Below are 5,929 nucleotides of genomic sequence, written 5' to 3' on the forward strand. Positions count from 1 at the left end.
GAAAAATGGATATTGTTCCTGTGTCCATCAAGGTTAAAGTGGGAGCCCAATTGCCCAGAATACCCCAATATAAGATATCTAGGGATGGCGATAAAGCCCTATTGCAGATAATACAGGATTTGATTCGATCAGGGGTCGTGGAGGAGACGGACTCTAACAGATGTAATAGTCCTATTCTTCCGATTCTTAAAAGACGGTCAGCTGATGCCAAAGATGATACGCCTGATGTCTATAGATTTGTGATTGACTTACGCCACATTAACAAGGTGGTTGAGCCCCAGTACCCAGTGGTTTCTGACATTACAACGATTTTAACAATGATTCCTCCATCGGCTAAATATTTTTCTGTTCTGGATCTGAAGAATGCTTTCTTCAGTATTCCTGTACATGAAGATAGCCGATATCTCTTCAGATTCTCATTGGCTGGCCGAAGTTTTAGATTTAGGAGAATTCCTCAAGGATATACAGAGAGTCCCAGCATTTATAGCCAGGCATTGAAAGCTCAATTGGATGACTTGGAACTACCCGCAGGCAATGTTCTGTTACAATATGTGGATGATATTCTCATTGCATCGGACACCGAGGACGGTTGTCGGGATGCTTCGGTTAAACTATTACATCATTTGGCACACAAGGGCCACAAGGTGTCCCTTCCTAAATTCCAATATTGTCGAACGGAGGTAACCTACTTAGGTCATCTCCTTTGGAAGGAGGGGAGGAGGTTGACACCGGAGAGCATAAAAGCGATAACTAACATGGCTGTACCTAACACGCAGCGAGAGGTGCGCGCGTTTTTGGGCATAACCTCGTATTGTCGCCAGTGGATACCCAATTATGCCTTACTAACAAAACCCCTACTGTATCTGACTACTAAAGAGGCACGCGAACCCCTACCCTGGACTCCCGCATGTCAGGAAGCTTTTGAGTCACTAAAAACTGCTTTATGTTCTGCACCTGTTTTGGGAACACCTGATTACCAGAAGCCTTTTGTGCTTTATGTACATGAGGCGGAAGGTTGCGCGTTGTCTGTCCGAGCACAATGTTTTGGGGGGAAACAGAGACCGTGTGCTTACTTCTCTGCTATGCTCGACAGCGCTGCCGAGCTGCCGAGCTGTCTGCGGGCCACAGCGGCGGCTGCGGTCTCTATTAGACAATCGGCAGGGCTCGTGCTGAGTTCAGACCTCACAGTAATGGTACCGCATGCTGTGGATATTCAATTGAACAGAACGCAGACGCAGCACTTAACTAGTGCTCGCTTTACTGGTTATGAAATGACACTATTCGCACCCCATGTCACGATAAAGCGATGTGCCACTCTGAACCCAGCCAGGTTGCTACCCATCCCATCAGATACAAAGGACGATGAAATACACGATTGTTTGTTTCGGACAGAGGAGGAGACGAAAGGGAGAATTGACTTGACCGATACACCCCTAGATGATCCTGATGGGGAGCTGTATGTTGATGGGTCTTGATTTAAACTTGCAGACGGTACGTCGACTGCAGCATATGCAGTTACGAAATTACAGACAGTAGTGGAGACTTCTAGGATTCCATATCATTCGGCCCAGGCTGCAGAAATAATAGCCTTGTTGCGAGCGTGTGAGTTGAGTGAAGGACTGGATGTGAATATCTATACCGACTGCCAATACGCCTTTGGCGTGGCTCATAGTTACGGGCGACTGTGGGAAGAACGGGGTTTTTTTTACATCACATGGACAGAGAATACAACACGGCCCACTGATATTACGACTACTTACAGCATTGACGCTACCCAGACGACTGGCTGTGATAAAGTGTAGTGCACATAAGGTGGTGGTGGACGATGTAGGACGCGGAAACGCGTTCGCAGACCAAACAGCAAAGGAGACAGCTAGGACGAAACTCCCACGAATGTTTGTGGCAGGACCAGCTAGATGGGTACCAGATGTTAATATGTTTGCAGATACTGTGCAGAGCGTAAAGAACATACAAGAAAAGGCGACTGAGGACGAATTGAGGACATGGAAGGATGGTGGGGGGCGATTGGATTCTGATGAATGTTGGACAGATATGACAGACAAAAGACGATGGTTACTCCCAAACGCATATGTCCTCCCAGTGGTGACAATGGCTCATGGGCCAGCACATATTAGTGCTAAGGGTATATGCAAATTACTGGACCCAGTGTGGAGCAACAGAAATATTTCTAAAGTGCCTACCCATTTAGTACAACAGTGTATGGTATGTTTAAGGCATAATCCAGGAAAGGGAACACCTGTCCCAGTGGGCAATTTCGCTCCCCCCTCTTTCCCTATCGAGGTGATTCAGATGGATTATATTGAGATGGAAAGGGTCAACAACCTCAAATATGTCCTGGTGGTTGTATGCTCTTTTAGCAGGTGGGTGGGGGCATTTCCAACAAAAGATTGTACGGCCATTTCCACAGCCAAGATGTTGATAAAAGAATATTTTTCCCGATATGGCCTGCCTAGAGTGATCTGGAGTGATAATGGCACATCCTTTAATGCTGAATTGATGAAGCAGATATGTAAGGGTCTGCAGATTTCCCAAAAGTTCCACGCGGCTCAACACCCTCAAGCCACGGGACTTGTGGAGAGATTTAATGGAACGTTAAAATTGAAGATGGCCAAAATACAGAGGGGTACAGATGCCCTTCCCTTAGCCTTACTTTCTACCAGAGTGACAGTTAATTCCAGAACGGGTGTCTCCCTTCACGAGGTGGTCTTCGGCTGCCCCGCTAATGTGTGGGGAGTACCGAGACCAAAATGTTTTTCAGAAATTGAGTATCCTCTGTTGATAGACTACTTGTATGCTTTGACTAAAGATCTTCGTTCTATTCATCAGCAGGGAGCAGACACCCTGAAGCCGTTGCCGGAGGGGCCCGGACATGCCATACAGCCCGGGGACTGGGTTGTGGTGAAGAAGTATCAGCTGAAGTCTTGCCTGGAACCGAGGTGGTCGGAGCCGAGGCAAGTGCTCCTGACAACACGTACCGCACTTCGAGTTGAGGGTCGGAAGGCGTGGACCCACGCATCTCATGTAAAGAAGGTTCCACTACCATTGCCGTATGACAAATGGGTGAAAGATGGCGTTGCTGACCAAGAGTGTGAAGTGATACCAAGATACACACCTTTCTCTGATGCCTCACTGAGGGGAGAGGAGCTGAGTACAGTAAAGGGAAAGAAAATAATTGTTGCAAGCTCCAAGGCTCCCGTTGAGAATAGTGATCAGGCATCGAAGGACGCAACACTTGCCAAAGACATCCCCATTTTGTTCACAGATCCTGAAGTGCGAGGGAGCACTCGCTATAATCTGTGGCCCAGAAAGCAGAAAGGCATGAGGGACTAAACACTGGAAGAAGGGCTTAGATAGGGTGCTGGAACAGGTAGAGGTGTGGACAATATCTTACAGAATAAGCTTAGTGATAGGGATGGACTAGTAAGAGCCCTGGTGTTTGGCCGAAGATTCTGTTTTACGAGACATTAGAGTGGTGTCTGGGCCCAGATTAGTGCTCCTGAGTTGCTGAAGCTGTGCAACTCCAACGAGGGATTAGGGAACGAACAATAGAAGTCTACCTGTGAGGCTTTAACGGACACAGGGACGAAGATCCCTTTTCAGGGTTGAAGAACCCCTCTGGCCGGTTTTGGAGTGCCTGGGACTATTTTTTCTAGTTTAGTTTTTCTTTTGGTTTTGGTTTTTTTTTGTAGAGAAATGTACCCCTTTGGTCGTCCCGTCCCCGACGAGGAGCAGCCTTTTGCGGCTCCTCGTAGACCAGAGCCTGATTCCCCATGGTTGGCTTTACCGCGCAAAGGAAAAATAGTGGTCATCGTAATACTGCTTATTGCCTTCATTGTGATTCTTGGAATATTGGTTTTTCTGGACAAAGCCTATCCTGTACATGTGTTTGCCCCCACACCTTCTGCCATTCCCGAACATAACATGATTACTGTTGATTATGGTGAACAAAGTTTACGTAAAGGCTATAGAGATAATGTTTTTATTAAGACTTTACATCATGCTCATGCAGTCTATAATGTGACCGATTGTTGGGTTTGTGGATTGTTACCCTCTGTTGCTTATAAAAAAGATAGATTCCTAGCACTTCCCCTGACACCGGTGAATAGTTGTGTGGGGTGGTACACTTTGATTGGTATGGTCAAATATTTCCAACAACCGGATTTCCTATCTCCCCGACTATCAGACAGAGGATCTACTATGACAATGCGAGTACGCCCTATGCCCACTTCTTCTCTTGGACAGTTGTTTACTGACGGACGTTTTGATCAAACATTTTTAGAGACATGTTCGAAGAAAGTAGGACGATTCATGACTCCCAATGACACTGACAAAGTTCGGGAAAGTTTTCTACAGTTAAATTCCTCTCTGTCGTATAGACACCCCCCCAAAAGGGAATGGTAGCAATAAGTCTTTGATGCCCTTAGCGGTTGTGGGACCGTCCCCATTCTTTTGTATAGCAGGGAGGGGTCCTATAAAGGTTGGGAACAGTTCTTGCAACCTGACTGCATCGATCCGCCTGCCTCTTAGTCCTTCTCTAGTAACGCCCCCCAATATTTACTTTGTATGCTGAGACAATGGGTATCTATGGCTGCCTGAGGGTTGGGGTGGAGTCTGTTATCTGGCCTATATGCTTCCACCTGTGTATGTGGCACCTTCTGACTATCATAAGACTCATCGTAGGTTTACCAGCCCGCCAGAGCAGCGCATAAGGAGGGCACTTCAGGTTGAAGATGTAGATCAGACTAACACCTCTTTACAACAATGGACAGATTTCTCTAAGGGCTTATTGCCATTTTGGGGTCCGATATTTAACAGTAGGGCCATCCGTAGATTGTCGAGGGTGATGGAGAAAGTAGTCAATACTGAAGCAGACATTGCTGCTAATATGTCTGTTGAGATGCAGGCTATGAGATTATTCACGATCCAAAACAGGATGGTGTTAGACGTCATCCTTGCTGATAGGGGCGGAGCCTGCCGCGTCATCGGGACGTCTTGCTGCGTGTATATTCCAGATTCAGCCCCGACAGTTAACTTAGCGGTACAGAAACTCCATAGATTAGAAACTGAACTTCATCAGGATACTGGGACATGGTCACTACAGGGGTGGCTCTGGGGTGTTTTCTCCTCGTGGGGCTGGAAAATACTAATGGGGATAGTAGGAGTAGTGGGTGTACTCCTGACGTGCTGCCTTTGTGTTTACTGCGTTCCCCCTTGTTGCTCAATGTGTGCTAGTAATTTACGGCCCTCAAGAAAGGTGACTGGTCAATATCCTGCTTCTACTGAAATTGAACTTCCAGATATTCGCTGGTTGATGCTTATTGATAATGATATTTTTGATTGAAGTGTGCCCCGCCCCTAGAATGGAATGTAAAGGCGCTACCTTTTTAGCTAATAAAGGCTACGCTCCAGTTAGCCAAATGATGCTAAAAGGAGGGTCTGATAGGTTTCATTTTCGATGCCCCACCCATTAGCATTTACATATGCAAGTTAGCATCATGTGTCTAACTAATGAAGTATATACTTATGCTTTTACGCTATTTTTACTCTTCATACGATTATTCATTTATACGTGTGGTGATATTCAGTTTCCTTAGCTTAGCTCGTGTGCCTCCATTTTGAGTATTTGTCTGTGTCTGGGAGACGCACTCGCTCATTCCCCCCTCCCGTAGGAATAAGAAAAACCCTAATGCAGCAGTTTTCGTTTCTCAGCTAGCTGTGGCCGAAACTAACAAGTTCCTTATCAGTAGTGTTCTCATGCACCAGAGACGCTGAGGCCCGGCTCCGCGGCCAGGGGCAGAGATAGCCAAATGTTGCCTTTGCAGGTGCAGATGCCTCTTGTATGATGCCATTGTTCCTCTCTCTGGGGTTCAGTACTTTTCCAGAAGGGGCGTGTTTTGCTTCACTGTAC

At 46.6% G+C, this 5,929-nt stretch overlaps 1 pseudogene; it reads left to right on the plus strand.

Moving 5' to 3' along the window:
- Positions 1-3,714: 3,714 nt before the first annotated feature.
- On the plus strand, positions 3,715-5,362 carry LOC147696817 (uncharacterized; annotated as a pseudogene).
- The last annotated feature ends 567 nt before the right edge of the window (positions 5,363-5,929 follow it).

The sequence above is a fragment of the Lissotriton vulgaris genome, chromosome 8 (assembly GCF_964263255.1).
Source record: "Lissotriton vulgaris chromosome 8, aLisVul1.2, whole genome shotgun sequence".
Classification (NCBI taxonomy): domain Eukaryota; kingdom Metazoa; phylum Chordata; class Amphibia; order Caudata; family Salamandridae; genus Lissotriton; species Lissotriton vulgaris.